This window comes from Ovis canadensis, chromosome 4, assembly GCF_042477335.2.
Source record: "Ovis canadensis isolate MfBH-ARS-UI-01 breed Bighorn chromosome 4, ARS-UI_OviCan_v2, whole genome shotgun sequence".
Lineage (NCBI taxonomy): Eukaryota > Metazoa > Chordata > Mammalia > Artiodactyla > Bovidae > Ovis > Ovis canadensis.
In genome coordinates, this window is record NC_091248.1 from 24,904,043 (window position 1) to 24,922,930 (window position 18,888).

Consider the following 18,888-nt stretch of genomic DNA (forward strand, 5'->3'; position numbering starts at 1 on the left):
TACAGCACGCCAGGCCTCCCTGTCCATCACCAACTCCCGAGTTCACTCAAACTCATGTCCATCGAGTCTGTGATGCCATCCAGCCATCTCATCCTCTGTCATCCCCTTTTCCTCCTGCCCCCCAATCCCTCCCAGCATCAGAGTCTTTTCCAATGAGTCAACTCTTCACATGAGGTGGCCAAAGTACTGGAGTTTCAGCTTTAGCATCATTTCTTCCAAAGAAATCCCAGGGCTGATCTCCTTTAGAATAGACTGGTTGGATCTCCTTGCAGTCCAAGCGACTCTCAAGAGTCTTCTCTAACACTTGTTCAAAAGCATCAATTCTTCGGCACTCAGCTTTCTTCACAGTCCAACTCTCACATCCATACATGACCACTGGAAAAACCATAGCCTTGACTAGACAGACCTTAGTCAGCAAAGTAATGTCTCTGGTTTTGAATATGCTATCTAGGTTGATCATAACTTTTCTTCCAAGGAGTAAGCGTCCTTTAAATTCATGGCTGCCATCACCATCTGCAGTGATTTTGGAGCCCACAAAAATAAAGTCTGACACTGTTTCCACTGTTTCCCCATCTATTTCCCACGAAGTGATGGGACCAGATGCCATGATCTTCATTTTCTGAATGTTGAGCTTTAAGCCAACTTTTTCACTCTCCTCTTTCACTTTCATCAAGAGGCTTTTGAGTTCCTCTTCACTTTCTGCCATAAGGGTGGTGTCATCTGCATGTCTGAGGTTATTGATATTTCTCCCGGCAATCTTGATTTCAGCTTGTGCTTCTTCCAGCCCAGCGTTTCTCATGATGTACTCTGCATATAAGTTAAATGGGCAGGGTGACAATATACAGCCTTGACGGACTCCTTTTCCTATTTGGAACCAGTCTGTTCTATGTCCAACACAAAAACCGGCAAAGATATGCACAATTGATGGAAACTCTTACAATACTATGACAATCAGAGACCACAGAGATGCAATGCCTTCTTAAAAAGGTTAATTAGGTGAAATTTCTTTCAGTAATCTGGCCTATAGATACTAAGTAGCTCAAATTTAAAATAAGCTAGGGAAAGAGAGAAAGAGAAGAGGTGGGAAATTGTTTTAAGTGTACTAATTTTTAAGGTAAGCCCTTTTGTGGGACTATATCAAACTCAAAAACTATGCACCGAAGGACACAATGAGTAGAATGAAAAGGTGATTTGTGGAATGGGAGAAAATATTTGTAAAGCATAGATCTGATGAGGGGTTAATCTGGAATATGTTTAAAAAAATCTCCTACAACTCAACAACAACAAAATGAATAACCCAATTAAAAGTGAGCAAAGGACTGAAACATTTCTCCAAAGATGATATACAAACAACCAACAAGCACATGAAAAGATGTTCAACATCACTAATCATTAGAGAAATACAAACCTAAAACACAATGCTGTATCATTTCACATCTATTATGATGACTACTATTAAAAACCTCCAGAAAATAACAAGAATTAGTGAGGACAGTGTGGAGAAATTAAAGGTAACTTTGTGCACTACTGGGGGAATATGAAAAGATGCAGCCTACACAACCTACCTTAAAAGAATGGTGAAAGGAAGTTCTCTAAACAGAAAGAAAATAATAAAAGAAGGAACCTTGGTACATTAGGAAGGAAAAAAGAACACAGTAAGCAAAAAAACTGGTAAATAAAATAGACTTCTCTTTGGTTTTTAAAACTTATGTTTGATTTTTAAACCACTGTCTGATGTGGTTCTAAATGTATTTAGTGAAAATATTTAAGATCATTATACATGACAGGGTAAGGGGATATGAAGATTTCTATGCTTCACTCAAACTGGGGGGAAAAACCCCCACTATTGAACTGTCATAAGTTATGTATACATAATGTAACATCTATAGAAGCCAATAAAAAAGTTATACCAAAGTTCCTTCACACATACAAATTTGACAACTTAAATGAAATGGAACAATTCCTGAAAAAACAAACTTCTGTAGTCCATTTAATATGAAACATTATTTGAATGGTCCTGTAACTTAAAAGAAAACTGGATTTTTAATTTTAAAGATTTCCCTACAAAGAAAAATTTCCAGGTCTAGACAGATTCACTAAAGAATTCTATCAAACATTTAAAGAATTAACACTGATTTTATATAATCTCTTCTAGAACACAGTAAAAGAGGGAATTCTTCTCAATTCATTTTATGAAGCTGGTATTACCCTACTAGCCAAGCCTCTGCAAACCCAGCCTTGAGGTGAGCTTCAGTGAACCAAGACTCTTGCGTCACCCTAGTAACAAGTTACCGGAGACCCCAGGCTCAAGGTAGTCTCCTGCAGAATCAGGTTCCTGCCTTACTCCAGGACTGGGCCTGCTCCTATGAACCTAGGCTCTTTGTTTGCCCAGATGCTGGGCTGGGCTCTATGGATACAGACTCCAGACTGGTTCCTTTGGAGTCAGGCTCCTGGCCTGCCCCAGATTCCAGACTGGATCCTGAGGACCCAGGCACATGGCCAGCCCCAGGGTCAGGCTGCACTTCATGACCCAACCTTCAGGCCAGTATCAGCAGCCCCAGGTTTAGGCCAAATTCTCTTGCATCAGTCCATCACCAGGACTTCAGGGGCCAGGGTTATTACCCCATGGACCCAAATGCCAGCCCACCCTTATAAACCCAAGCACTAGTCCAGCCCAGCCACAGACCCAGGCACCAGGCCTGCCCACTTGAGGACTCCAGCATCAAGCTCATCTTCAGAATCTACCAGACAATTCTCCTACAATCTCTGGACAAGGTGACTGGAGAAGGCCTTTTCCTGCCTAAGCCCAATCTGTGAAGACTACTTCTTCAAATGTGTAGACAACAATGCAAGGTCACAAGAATTATGAATAATCAGTGAAACATAACACCATCAAAGGAAACTAATAAAGCTCCAATAAATGACCTTAAAGAAATGAAAGTCAATGAACTACCTGATAAATACTTTCAAATAATCTTCATACAAAATTCTGTGAACTACAATAAAACACACAGACAAACAAAATTAGTAAAACAATGAATGAACAAAATGAGAGGTTCAACAAAGAAACAAGGGCCATTAAAAACAAACAGAAATCCTAGCATTGCAGAACAAAATGATTAAATTGAAGAATTCAATAGAAAGCTTCAATAGCAGACTCATCCAAGCAAAAGAATCAGTGAACTTGTGAAGACAATACATTTGAAATTATCCATTCAGAGGAGCAAAAAAATAAATAAATAAATAAAAAATAAAAAAAATAAATAGAAAAAAGGATGAAAAAGAGTGGAAAAAAAAGCCTATGTGCATTATTGGATACCATCGAATGTTACAATCCATTCATTGTTGGAATCCAAAGAGAAGAGAGGAAGAAAAAGGCAGGTTTATTTAAATAAATCATGGCTGATACAACCCAGCAATTCCACTGCTGGGCATACACACTGAGGAAACCAGAATTGAAAGAGACACATGTACCCCAAAATTCATCATAGCACTGTTTACAATTAGCTAGGACATGGAAGCAACCCAGATGTCTACTGGCAGATGAATGGATAAGAAACTTGTGGTACATATACACAATGAAATATTACTTAACTATAAAAAACAACAGACTTCCCTGGTGGCTCAGACGGTAAAGCCTCTGTCTACAATGTGGGAGACCTGGGTTCGAGCCCTGGGTTGGGAAGATAACCTGGAGAAGGAAATGGCAATCCACTCCAGTACTATTGCCTGGAAAATCCCATGGACAGAGGAGCCTGGCAGGCTGCAGTCTATGGGGTCGCAAAGAGTCGGACACGACTGAGCGACTTCACTTCACTTCATAAAAAAGAATGCATATGAGTCCATTCTAATGAGGTGGATGAAACTGGAGTCTGTTATACAGAGTGAAGTAAGTCAGAAAGAAAAACAAAAATACAGTATATTAATGCATATATATGGAATTTAGAAAGATAGTTATGACAACCCTATAAGCAAGACAGCAAAAGAAACACAGATGGAAAGAACAGACTTTTGGACTCTGTGGGAGAAGGTGAGGGTGGGATGATTTGAGAGAACAGCATTGAAACATGTATATTACCATGTGTGAACTAGATCGCCAGTTCAAGTTCAATGCATGAAACAGGGCATGCAAAGCCAGTGCACTGGGACGACCCAGAGGGATGGGGTGGGAGGGAGACGTGGGGGGGGGGCGGTTTGGGAAGGAGGGACACATGTACACCCGTGGCTGATTCACATCCACGTATGGCAAAAAACACCACAATATTGTAAAGTAATTCACCTCCAATTAAAAATTAAAAAAAAAAAAAAACAGAAGTCATGTCTGTGAACTTCCCAATTGTTGGAGGCGGGGTGGGGGGTGGAGATTTGGACATTGAAGTTCCTGAAGCTCATAGATTTCCCCAAGAGTTTTGATACAAAAAGATCTTCTCTAAAACACATAATAAGACTAAAATCAAAGACAAAGAATTTTAAATGCAGCAAGAGGAAAAAATCCCACATACACAGGAACCTGCATAAGACTATCAACAGATTCCTCAGCAGAAATCTTACAGGCCAGTAGAGAGTGGGATGACATATTCAAAGTGTTGAAAAGCAAGTGTTAGCCATGAATACTAAAGAAACTTTCAAGTTGTCCTTCAGAAATGAAGGAGAGATAAGGACTTTCCCAGACCAAAACAAACTGTAGAGTTATTCACCACTAAACCTATCTTACAAGAAATGCTAAAGGGAGGTCTTTGAGTTGTAACAAAAATATGCTGACAAATGAAAAGAATATGAAAGTATGACACTTACTGTAATGATGAAAATATAGTCAAATCTAGAACACTCTAGTACTGTAATGCTGGTAGATAAATCACTTTTAACTCTGATATAAAAGCAAAAGACAAAAGTAATAAAAATAACTGTGAGCAAAATAATGTGTTAATGGATACAATATGAATAAAAGATGTAAACTTGGCATTAATAACACAAAGTGTGGAAGGAGAAGTTAAGTTAAAGTGTAGAGTTTTTGTATGTGGGTGAAGTTAAGTTGTTATAAACTTAAAATAGACTGTTATGTCTATAGGATGAATAATGTAAAGCTTCATGATTACTACAAGTAAAAAGCCTGTAGTAGATATACAAAGGGCTTCCCAGGTGGTGCTAGTGGTGAAGAACCTGTGTGCCAGAGCAGGAGACTTAAGAGACTTGGGTTTAATCCCTGGGTCAGGAAGATCCCTGGAGGAGGGCATGGCAACCCACTCCAGTATTCTTGCCTGGAGAATCCCATGGACAGGGGAACCTGTCAGGCTATAGTCCATAGGGTTGCAGAATTGGACATGACTGAAGCAACTTAGCACACAAGCATGCACAGATATACAAAACAAACATAAAAAGAAAGGAGTCAAAGCATACCTCTACAAAAAGTCATCAAATCACAAAGGAAGACAGCAAGAGAGGAAGAAAGAAACAAAGGAATTACAAAGCAGCCAGAAAACAACAAACAGAATGGCAATAGCAAATCCTGTGTGCCTGCGTGCTCACTCAGTAGTGTCTGACTCTTGGCAACCCCATGGACTCTAGACCACTAGGGCCCTCTGTCCATGAAATATTCCAGGCAAGAATATTGGAGTAGGTTACCATTTCCTGCTCCAGGAGATCTCCCTGACCCTGGGATCAAATCCATGTCTCTTGCATCTCCTGAAGAGAGAGATTCTTTACCTCTTTACCTATCAACAATTACTTTAAATATAAAAGAATTAAATTATCCAATCAAAAGATATAGTGTGTCTGAATGGATTAAAAAAAATCAGATCGGACAGAGATATGCTCTTTTCAAGAGACTCATTTTAGTCTTAAGGACATACATGCACTGACAGTGAAGGGATGAGAAGACATATTCCACGCAAACAGCAATGAGAAGAAGGCAGGAGTGGTTACAATTGGACAAGATAGACTTTAAGTCAAAATGGTCAAAAGAGACAAAGGTTACTATATAATGATAAAGTGGCCAATTCATCAAGATGATAATATATAATGCACCAAAAAAAAATATATATATATATAATGCACCAAAATTTAGGTACTTCAGTGAACCTAAAAATAGATAGAGCAAGTATTAGTAAATCTAAATGGGAGAAATAGACATATACAATAATAGTAGGTGACTTCAATATCCCAGGTTTAACAATGGATAGATCATTCAGACAAAATATCTATAAGGAAACAGCATACCTAAACAACACCATAGGTCAAATGGATCTAACAGACATATTCAGTACATTCCATCCAAGAGCAACAGCATACACATTCTTTCAATGTACACATGGAACATTTTCCAGGATAGATCTTATATTAGTTCACATAAGAAGTCTTAACAAATTTAAGAAACTTGAAGTCCACATCAAGTATCTTTTCTGACCACAATGATATGAAACTAGAAATCAATAATAGAAGGAAAGTTGTATAATTCATAAATATGTGGAAGTTAAATAACATACTTCTGACCAACCATTTGGTCAAAGAATAAGTCAAAAGGGATATCAAAAAATATCTCGAGACAAAAGTGGAAACACAACGCACCAAAACTTATGAGATGCAGCACAAACAGTTATGAGAGTAGTTAATAGTGACAAAGGCCTACATTATGAAAGATCTCAAATAAGCAGCCCAATGTTATACCTCAAGAACAAACTCAACCTAAAGTTCACAGAAGGAATGAAATAAAATCAGAAAAGGAATAAGTGAAATAGAAACTAGAAGAACCATGGAAAAGGTCATATTTTCCCACTGCCAGACCTCTGGACTGGAAGGACTGATGTGGGGCTCAGAATCTCACTCTCATGAGAAAACCTCTGTAATATAATTATTCTCTTATCTGTGGGTCACCCACCTGGGGGGATGGGCTTTAGTTGTTGTTATGTCTTTGGTTGTAGAGGATCTTTTCTAGTAGGTTTCAGTGTTTTTCAATGATGGTTGTTCTGCAGATAGTTCTTCAGATGGTGATTTGGGTGTGTTCAGAAGGTGAGCTTAGGGTCCTTCTACTCCACCATATTCAAAAGAAGATCTTCGCATCAATACCAAGTTTCTTAAAAATAGTTTGTATCTCGAAGCAGCAGGGCATGAAGGAAATAACACTGCAAAGAGAAAAGAAGACCAGCCAAGTCAGTGACTGAGGCATCAATCTTCTCTTGCTACTAAGAGCTATTGTTTTGTAACATGAACAAAATTGACAAACCTTGAGCTAGACTAAGAAACAAGTAGAGAAAACTCAAATATATAAAATTACAAATGAAAGAGAGATGTTACAACTGATATCACAGAAACACAAAGTATATTAAGAAACCACTGTGAACATTTATATGCCCCAAATTGGACAATGCTAGAATAAATAAATAAATTCTTAGAAACATACAAACCATCAAGACTGAATCATGAATAAAGAATCTGAACAGACCAATGAGGAAGGAGTTTGAATCAGCAACTGAAACCTCCCAGACCAATAATGAGTAAGCAGTTTGGATTAGTAATTGAAACCTCACAAAAAAGGAAAAATCTCAGACCTCATGGCTTCACCAGTGAATTCTGCCAAATATTTAAAGAAGAATTAATGTTAATTCTCAAATTCTTCCAAAAAACAGAAAAGGGGGGAACAGTTACAAGTACATTTTATGAGGCCAGCTTAATGATGATTCCAAGGCCAGTGAAGGACAGTACAAGAAAAAGGAAGTTACAGACCAATATCACTGATGAACATAAATGTAAGAATCATCCACAAAATACAAGCAAATGAAGTTCAACAGAACATTATAAGCATTATAAAGATCATATACCATAATCAAATGGGATTTATCTCTGGGATGCAAAAATGGTTCAATATATGCAAACCAATAAATGCAACATATCACATTAAAAGAATGAAGGATAAAAATCATATGATCTCTCAATAGATCCAGAAAGAGTATTTAATGAAATTCTTTACTTGTATTATATGATAAAAATTCAACAAATTTGGTATAGAATGGTTAGGGGTTATTACCTAAATGCAATAAAGGCCATATATGACAAGCTCATAGCTAACATCATACTCAGTAGTGAAAAACTGAATGCTTTTCCTCTAAGATCAAGCCAAGAATTTCTACTCCCAGCACTTTCCTTCTATACAAAAGTAAAAGTCCTAGACAGAGCAATTAGCAGAAAAATAAATAAAGGCCTCCAAACAGGAAAAGGAAGAAGCGAAAAATTGTTTCTGTTTGCAATGATATTATACACATAAAACCTTGTGTGTGTGCTTAGTTGCTCCGTTGTGACTCTTTGCGACCCCACGGACTACAGGCCGCTAGGCTCCTTTGTCTGTGGGGATTCTCCAAGCAAGAATAATGGAGTGGGTTGCCATGCTCTCCTCTAGGGGATCTTCCCAACCCAGTGATCAGACCCAGGTCTCCTGCATTGCAGACAGATTCGTTACCATCTAAGCCTCCAGGGAAGCCCATAAAACCTTAGAAACCACTCAAAAAAAGAAAAAAAAAAAAGAGAGGGAGAGAGAGAAAACCTTTAGAACAAAAAAACAAATTAGGAAAAGGTACAAGATACAAATCAATATTAAAAAGCTGATCCTCTACACAGAAAATCCTAAAGACTCCACCAGAAAATTACTAGAGCTAATTAATGAATATAGTAAAGTTGCAGGATATAAAAGCAAAACACAGAAATCCCTTGCATTCCGATACACTAATAATGAGAAAATAGAAAGAGAAATTAAGGAAACAATTACATTCACCATCGCAACAAAAAGAATAAGATACTTAGGAATATATCTACCCAAAGAAACAAAAGACCTATATATAGAAAACTATAAAACACTGGTGAAAGAAATCAAAGAGGACGCTAATAGATGGAGAAATATACCATGTTCATGGATCAGAAGAATCAATATAGTGAAAATGAGTATTCTACACAAAGCAATCTATTTTCAATGCAATCTCTATCAAGCTACCAACGGTATTTTTCACAGAGCTGGAACAGATAATTTCACAGTTTGTATGGAGATACAAAAAACCTCGAATAGCCAAAGCAATCTTGAGAATGAAGAATGGAACTGGAGGAATCAACCTGCCTGACTTAAGGCTCTACTACAAAGCCACAGTCATCAAGACGGTATGGTACTGGCACAAAGACAGAAATATAGATCAATGGAACAAAATAGAAAGCCCAGAGATAAATCCACACACCTATGGACACTTTATCTTTGACAAAGGAGGCAAGAAAATACAATGAAGAAAAGACAATCTCTTTAACAAATGGTGCTGGGAAAACTGGTCAACCACTTGTAAAAGAATGAAACTAGAACACTTTCTAATGCCATACACAAAAATAAACTCAAAATGGATTAAAGATCTAAATGTAAGACCAGAAACTATAAAACTCCTAGAGGAGAACATAGGCAAAACATTCTCTGACATAAATCACAGCAGGATCCTCTATGACCCACCTCCCAGAATCTTGGAAATAAAAGCAAAAATAAACAAATGGGACCTAATTAAAATTAAAAGCTTCTGCACAACAAAGGAAACTATAAGCAAGGTGAAAAGACAGCCTTCAGAATGGGAGAAAATAATAGAAAATGAAGCAACAGGCAAAGAATTAAAAACATACAAGCAATTCCTGCAGCTCAATTCCAGAAAAATAAATGATCCAATCAAAAAATGGGCCAAAGAACTAAACAGACATTTCTCCAAAGAAGACATACAGATGGCTACCAAACACATGAAAAGATGCTCAACATTGCTTATTATCAGAGAAATGCAAATCAAAGCCATGATGAGGTACCATCTCACGCTGGTCAGAATGGCTGCTCTAAAAAGTCTACAAGCAATAAATGCTGGAGAGGGTGTGGAGAAAAGGGAACCTTCTTACACTGTAGGTGTAAGGGAATGCAAACTGGTACAGCCACTATGGAGAACAGTGTGGAGGTTCCTTAAAAAACTGGAAATAGAACTGCCATTCGACCCAGCAATCCCATTTCTGGGCATACACACCAAGGAAACCAGAATTGAAAGAGACATGTGTACCTCAATGTTCATCGCAGCACTGTTTACAATAGCCAGGACATGGAAGCAACCTAGATGTCCATCAGCAGATGAATGGATAAGAAAGCTGTGTTACATATACACAATGGAGTATTACTCAGCCATTAAAAAGAATACATTTGTATCAGTTCTAGTGAGGTGGATGAAACTGGGGCCTATTATACAGAGTGAAGTAAGCCAGAAAAAAAAACACCAATACAGTATACTAATGCATATATATGGAATTTAGAAAGATGGTAACTATAACCCTGTATGCGAGACAGCAAAAGAGTCACAGATGTATAGAACAGTCTTTTGGACTCTGTGGGAGAGGGCGAAGGTGGGATGATTTGGGAGAATGGCACTGAAACATGTATAATATCACATGTGAAAGGAATCACCAGTTCAGGTTTGACGCATGCTTCAGGGTGCTCAGGGCTGGTGCACTGGGATGACCCTGAGGGATGGTATGGGAAGGGAGGTGGGAGGGCGGTTCAGGATGGGGAACATGTGTACACCCGTAGCAGATTCATGTTGATGTATGGCAAAACCAATACAATATTGTAAAGTAATTAGCCTCCAATTAAAATAAACAAATTTATATTTTAAAAAGATTAAAAAGATAAAATTATGATTAGCATGAACAGTAGATCAATTTAAAAATAATTATTATAATAACATTTTAAAATCAGTTAAAAAAATAAAAAGCTGCATTTCTATACACTGACAGTAAACTATCTGAAAAAAATTAAAATGAGCTCACTTACAGTAGCATAAAAATTACTCAGGGATACATTTGAAGAAGGAGGTGAAAGATCCATATACTGAACACTGTAAAACACTGATGAAACTGAAGAAGACACAAATAAATGAAAGGTATCCTGTGTTATGAATTAGAAGAATATTATTTAAATGTTTATACTACCCAAATCAATTAGAGAGTCAATGCAATAGTTATTAAAATTCCAATGAAATTTTTCACAAAAATAGAAAAAAAAAGTCTAAAACTCATATGGAACTACAAAAGACCCATGAAAAAGTGATCTTGAGTAGAAAACACAAATTGATTAAAGACTTAACTCTAAGACCTGAAACCAAAAAACTATAGATGAAAATAGAGGAAAATCTTCTTGACATCAGTCTGAGCAACAAGCTTTGGATATGACCCCCAAAACACAAACAATAAAAGCAAACACAGACAAATGGGACTGCAAACTAAAAAACTGAAAACTTCTGCACAGCAAAAGGAACAGTCCACAGAATGAAAAGGCCCCCTGTGGAATGAGAGAAAATACTGGCAAACCCTATCTTAGTTCAGTTCAGTTCAGTGGCTCAGTCATGTGCAACTCTTTGCAGTCCCATGGACTGCAGCACTGCAGGCTTCCCTGTCCTTCACCAACTCCTGGAGTTTGCTCAAACTCATGTCCATTGAGTCGGTGATTTCATCCAACCATCTCATTCTTTGTTGTCCCCTTCCCCTTCAAAATACATAAGGAACTCAAACTACTCAATAGCAAGAAAACAATCTTATTTGAAAAATAAACAAAGGACCCAAACAGACATTTCCCAAATGAACACACAAATGGCCAACAGATATAGGAAAAAAGTGTTTAATATCACTAATCATCAGGGAAATACAAATCAAAATCAAAATGAGGTAATCCCTCATGCTTGTTAGATGGCTGTTATTCAAAAATAAAACTGATAATGAGAGCTGGTGAGGATGTGGAGAAAACACTTGTACATTGCTAGTGGGGATGTAAACTGGTACAGCCATTATGGAAAACAGTATGGAGAGTCCTCAAAAAATTAAAAACAGAATTACTCTGTGATCCAGCAATCTCACTTCTGACTACATACCAGAAAGAAATGAAATAAGTATTTTGAAGAGACAGTTGCACTCCCGCGTGCATTGTAGCAAATAAACATATTTACAATAGCTATAAGAAAGAAGGAAATCCTTTTATTTGTGACAATATAGATGAAACTGAAGGCCATTATGCTAAGCGAAATAAGACAGAAAGAGAAAGACAATTACTGTATGAGCTCACTTATATGTGGAATCTAAGAAAACAACCACTTCCCCTTCAAAGTTGAACTCAGCAAACAGAGGTTACCAGGTGCTGGAGTGGGGAAGGGGGATGGGCAAATTGAAAGTGAGGGGAAGGAAAACCATATTCTGCACAAATTGAACAAGAAAAGCTGGAGTAGCAATACTTTTATCAGACAAAATATACTTTAAAAGACTACAACAAATGACAAGAAAAAAAGAACAGTACATAAAGATAAATTGATACAACAAGAAGAGGTAACAATTGCAAATATAGATGCACCCAACATGAAAACAGAGTGTTAGTTGCTCAGTCATGTCTGACTCTTTGCCACTCCATGGACTATAGGCCCCCATGGTCCTCTGTCCGTGGAATTCTCCAGGCAAGAATACTGAAGTGGGTAGCCATTCCCTTTTCCAGGGAATCTTTCTGACCCAAGGATTGAACCTGGGTCTCCTGCATTGTGTGGATTCTTACCCTCTGAGTCACTAGGGAAGCCCAACATCAGTTCAGTTCAGTTCAGTCGCTCAGTTGTGTCTGACTCTTTGCGACTCCATGAATTGCAGCACGCCAGGCCTCCCTGTCCATCACCAACTCCTGGAGTTCACCCAAACCCATGTCCATTGAGTCGGTGATGCCATCCAACCATCTCACCCTCTGTCATCCCCTTCTCCTCCTGCCCTCAATGTTTCCCAGCATCAGAGTCTTTTCCAATGAGTCAACTCTTCACATGAGGTGGCCAAAGTACTGGAGTTTCAGCTTTAGCATCATTCCTTCCAAAGAACTCCCAGGGCTGATCTCCTTCAGAATGGATTGATTGGATCTCCTTGCAGTCCAAGGGACTCTCGAGTCTTCTCCAACACCACAGTTCAAAAGCATCAATTCTTTGGCGCTCAGCTTTCTTCACAGTCCAACTCTCACATCCATATTGTGATCCACACAGTCAAAGGCTTTGGCATAGTCAATAAAGCAGAAATAGATGTTTTTCTGGAACTCTCTTGCTTTTTCTATGATCCAGCAGATGTTTGCAATTTGATCTCTGATTTCTCTGCCTTTTCTAAAACCAGCTTGAATATCTGGAAGTTCACCATTCATGTATTGCTGAAGCCTGGCTTGGAGAATTTTGAGCATTACTTTACTAGTGTGTGAGATAAGTGCAACTGTGTGGTAGTTTGATCATTTTTTGGCATTGCCTTTCTTTGGGACTGGAATGAAAACAGACCTTTTCCATTCCTGTGGCCGCTGCTGAGTTTCCCAAATTTGCTGGCATATTGAATGCAGCACTTTCACAGCATCATCTTTCAGGATTTGAAATAGCTCAACTGTAATTCCATCACCTCCTCTAGCTTTGTTTGTAGTGATGCTTTCTCAGGCCCACTTGACTTCACATTCCAGGATGTCTAGCTCTAGGTGAGTGATCACACCATCGTGATTATCTGGGTCATGAAGACCTTTTTTGTACAGTTCTTCTGTGTATTCTTGCCACCTCTTCTTAATATCTCCTGTTGCTGTTAGGTCCATACCATTTCTGTCCTTCATCAAGCCCGTCTTTGCATGAAATGTTCCCCTTGTACCCAACATAAGAACACCTAAATACATGCAGCAAATATTAACAAACATAAAGAAAGAAACTGAAACCAATACAACAGTATTATGGGGCTTTAGCATTCCACTTATATCAGTGGGCAGATTATCCAGAGAGCATGTCAAGAAAGAAACATGGGCCGTAAACAATACGCTAGATGAGAAAGGATCCTAATCATGATCAAGTGGGATTTATCCCAGCAATGCGGGAATGGTTCAGTATCTGTAAATCAATCAATGTGAAAGACCATACTAACAAGTTGAATAATAAAAATGATCTGATCAACTCAAAAGATTCAATAAAAGCTTTTAACAATCCATTTATGATAAAAAAAAAACACCCTTCAATATAGCAGGCATGGAGGGAACGTGTTCTGTGCTTAGTTGCTCAGTTGTGTCCGACTCTTTGCGACCCCATGGATTGTAGCCCACCAGGCTGCTCTGTCCATGGAATTCTCCAGGCAAAAATACTGGAGTGGGTTGCCATGCCCTCCTCCAGGGGATCTTCCCGACCCAGGGAACATATATCAACATAATAAGAACCATATATAACAAACCTATAGTCAACATCAAACTAGTAGTGAAAAGCTGAAAGCATTCCCTCTAAGATCAGGAACAAGACAAGGATGCCTACTCTTGCTACTTTTATTTAACATAGCATTGGAAATACTGGTGATGGCAATTAAACAAGAAAAAGAAATGAAAGTCATCCAAATTGGATATGAAGAAGTAAAACTGTCCTTTGAATTCTAACCACATAATACTATGTATAGAAGATAACATAATACTATGTACAGAAGAACCTAACATGCTGCCAAAAAAACTATTAGAACTAATAAATGAATTCAGTAAGATTGCAGGATATAAAATTAATATACGGAAATCTGTTGTGTTTCTATATATTAACAACAAACTATCAGAAGAGAAATAAAGAAAACAATCACATTTATACTTGCATCAAAAATAATAAATCAGTAGAAATAAATGTAAGGAGTTAAAAGACCTTTACACTGGAAACCACGTGACACTGATGCAACAAAACGGATGGAAAGATAGACCGTGTTCATGTGCTGGAAGAATTAATGTTGTTAAAATGGCCATACTACCCAAGGCAATCGACAGATTCAATGCAATCCCTATCAAAACAGCAAAGGCATTTTTCACAGAGCTAGAACAAATAATTCTAAAATTTGTATGGAACCATAAAAGACCCTGAAGTTTTTTTTCTCTAATATAGTAAGTAAGAAGAAGAAAACACAGACATTTGAATGTTTCCTACACCGAAATACATGATTTTCCCGTTGCATATGCAGATGAAATTTGCAAAAATAATTTAAAAATTCTATATACTTTACTAGAACTGTCCCGAAAATTTGGTTCTGAGCTTCTTAGCAACTAGTATTTTAAAAAGGAACTTGTTGATTGATTGTTAGTTGATTGATCAAACATGTATATATTTATCACTTGTAGGGTTAACTTTAGGGCTGGTTCATTTTTCTAAAAGAAAAGGAAATTGAAGAGTAGTGTTTTAATCAGAACTGTATTTCCCTCACCCTCTGGTACTACCTTGTTCCTTACCTTGGAGAAAATCAGACATAAACCCAAGATTTTTACCAGGAAAGAGGAAGGCTGTTATAATTTCAAATACTTTCTGTAATCTGTCTACAACCCTAGCACTATCCCTGTCTCTGTCTCTTTATAATACATATCATCTGACACTAATATCTGAGGATTTATCAGGGAGTTTTATTTTCTGGCAACTCCTTAGAGTAGATTAGTAGAAAGTACATTTAAAAATTTTCAATTATATGTTCTTTTTGGAGATGCTGCTAATGCCATGAGGGAGTTCATCAATAAAAATACCTCTAAAGGAGAATTGCCTTTAGTTTTCAGCTGCATCTTTTATGGAATATTGTGACTCCTTTTTTATTAATATAAAGCACACAGTGTCACAGCAGTGAACAGTTTAAAGTTTAGGCTTAAAATATCATATTTTGGAGTATATTTCAATTTTCTAATTGAGAAGTAGATTCCTTCCTACTCAATAAAATGCTGCTATAGATAGTAATAAAGCTGTTAATAACAGATATTGTACTCACCCCGATTTTTCTTGCATAGTTCTAATAAACGACCGGAAAATCATGTATTTCAGTGTAGGAGTCATTCAAACGTCTGTGTTTTCTTCTTCCTAGCAGGCTAGAGAAAAATACTTTTTTTTCAGTCAGGTTTTTATGCACGTTTCTCCTCTGCTTCCACTTCAGTCAGAGCTCTAATCGGCTCAGAAATGGCAGTGTTTCTCAGTATGGGTGTGCCGAAACTGGAAGGTGGGGAGAAGGAAGTCTGCACATTTGATTTCAGTTTCGTTTTCCCAGATCTGCATTTACTGAAGTAACTTTTTTTTTTTTTCCTCTCTGAAAGGAGTCCTTCGGTAAGCCATTAGTCATCCACTCTTCTGGTGTGTGCGGTTAGAATTCAAAGGTTAAAATATTTTCTTTGCTTGAGACTTTTGAGGGCTGCCAAGAGCCCAGAACTTGAGTAGGACTTTAAGCAGGCATTTCACTGGTTTTCTTGGGTGCACTATCCACCTGTCTCTGTTTTCCCAAAAAGAATGTAAAGGAGTGGCTTTCAGGGCCTTTTTGGAGCTCCCTAGGGACTTCCAGGTGGCACTAGTGGTAAAGAACCCACCGACAATGCAGAAGACAAGAGATGTGGGTTTGATCCCTGAGGGGAGAAGATCCCTTGGAGGAGGAAATGGCAACCCACTGCAGTATTCTTGCCTGGAGAAGTTCATGGATAGAGGATCCTGGTCAGTTACAGTCCATGAGGTCTCAAAGAGTTGGACGTGAATAAGTGACTTAGCACGTTCATGTTCAGTTCAGTCGCTCAGTCGTGTCCGACTCTTTGTGACCCCATGAATCACAGCACGCCAGGCCTCCCTGTCCATCACCAACTCCCAGAGTTCACCCAAACCCACGTCCATCAAGTCGGTGATGCCATCCAGTCATCTCATCCTCTGTCATCCCCTTTTTCTCCTGCCCCCAATCCCTCCCAGCATCAGAGTCTTTTCCAATGAGTCAACTCTTCGCATGAGGTGGCCAAAGTATTGGAGTTTCAGCTTTAGCATCAGTCCTTCCAAAGAACACCCAGGGCTGATCTCCTTTAGAATAGACTGATTGGATCTCCTGGCAGTCCACGGGACTCTCAAGAGTCTTCTCCAACACCACAGTTCAAAAGCATCAATTCTTTGGCACTCAGCTTTCTTCACAGTCCATCTCTCACATCCATACATGACCACTGGAAAAATCATAGCCTTGACTAGATGGACCTTTGTTAGCAAAGTAATGTCTCTGCTTTTGAATATGCTATCTAGGTTGGTCATAACTTTCTTTCCAAGGAGTAAGTGTCTTTTAATTTCATGGCTGCAGTCACCATCTGCAGTGATTTTGGAGCCCACAAAAATAAAGTCTGACACTGTTTCCACTGTTTCCCCATCTATTTCTCATGAAGTGATGGGACCAGATGCCATGATCTTCATTTTCTGAATGGTGAGCTTTAACCCAACTTTTTCACTCTCTTTCACTTTCATCAAGAGGCTTTTTAGTTCCTCTTCACTTTCTGCCATAAGGGTGGTATCATCTGTACATCTGAGGTGACTGATATTTCTCCTGGCAATCTTGATTCCAGTTTTTGCTTCTTCCAGCCCAGCGTTTCTCATGATGTACTCTGCATATAAGTTAAATAAGCGGGGTGACAATACACAGCCTTGACGGACTCCTTTTCCTATATGGAACCAGTCTGTTGTTCCATGTCCAGTTCTAACTGTTGCTTCCTGACCTGCATATAGGTTTCTCAAGAGGCAGGTCAGGTGGTCTTGTATTCCCATCTCTTGAGGAATTTCCCACAGTTTATTGTGATCCACACAGTCAAAGGCTTTGGCATAGTCAATAAAGCAGAAATAGATGCTTTTCTGGAACTCTGTTGCTTTTTCCATGATTCAGCGGATGTTGGCAATTTGATCTCTGGTTCCTCTGCCTGAATGCTAAAGTCCTCCAGGTTAGTTCTGCAGAGCAGACCAGGGTAGGGCCCCCAGTGGCCACCCTGCTGGGATGTACCTTTTCTAATGTCTGACTCAGTGACAGGCACAGAACTGCCTGAGAATGGCAAAGATAGCATTTGAAAAATTAAAAGCAAGTGGCGCAGCTTTCTTGGAGGCTCAGCAGTAAAGAATCCACCTGTCAATGCAGGAGACAGTTTCGATCCCTGGTCTGGGAAGATTCCCCAAGCTGCAGAGCAACTAAGCCTGTGAGCTACAACTACTGAGTCCATGCTATAGAGTCCATGAGCTGCAACTACTGAGCCCACATTCTGCAACTGCTGAAGCCTGCATGCCCCAGAGCCTGTGCTCCGCAACAAGAGAGACCACCACAGTGAGAGGCCGGAACACCTCAACTAGAGAGAGTAGCCCTGGCTCATGGTGTCTAGAGAACAATTGCACAGCAATGAAGACCCAGTGCAACCAAAAACAAATAAAAATTCTAAAAAGCAAGAAAAAAAATGTAATAGCAACTGTTAACATGTATTATGTGAACTCAATTAGCTTTTGGCTTCCACATTCAGACTGGCTTCATATGTTTTTAAAGCATTTATTGGCATATACTATGTACTGGGCACTGTTGTAAGTGCTTCCTATTACTTATTTCCTCTTCACCACAATCCTCTGAGGTAGATGCTATTATTTCCATTTTACAGCCGAAGAAACTGAGGCACAAACTGTTAAATATTCTCTCTCACTCCCCACTTCCCTGCCCTCTTCTTTCTCTGCAATATGTGCTACTGGTTTTGTTTCTCTGGAGAACCTTGCCTAACACAAACAGGTTGCAAAAATTAACTGACGCTCTACTCTCCATACTCAGTTTTATTCCCCTGGCTTGTCTCATAGCTCAGATTCCCTGTGAGGCCAGTTTCCAGTTCTTCAACATGTGCAATCCTTCTCATCTATCCTGTGTCTCTCTCCTCATGCTGCCTCTCTGACTACCCAGACAGTGCTTCTCTGATTCTTTATTAGACTGTTTCCCCCTTAAGGAGGAGGATTTCAACCTAGTTGTCCTCTCCCTTGAAATTGTAATACTACAGATATATTGCATGAGTTTATGTATATCTGTGCCTTATACATAAACAAGGGCATCAAAGGTCATCAGGGAACT

General features: G+C 38.7%; 1 protein-coding gene across 5 annotated transcripts in view; it reads right to left on the reverse strand.

Moving 5' to 3' along the window:
* LOC138439123 (sterile alpha motif domain-containing protein 9-like) overlaps positions 1-18,888 on the reverse strand; it is a 43,148-nt gene that overhangs the window by 8,972 nt on the left and 15,288 nt on the right. For 2 of the 5 annotated variants that reach the window (XM_069587409.1, XM_069587411.1), the window contains exon 2: positions 6,875-7,118. The gene's annotated coding sequence lies outside the window, so the exon portion shown is untranslated. Of the gene's footprint in view, positions 1-6,874; positions 7,119-15,783; positions 16,558-18,888 lie in introns of those variants that run through there. The other 3 variants (XM_069587408.1, XM_069587407.1, XM_069587410.1) reach the window with 3 other exon arrangements.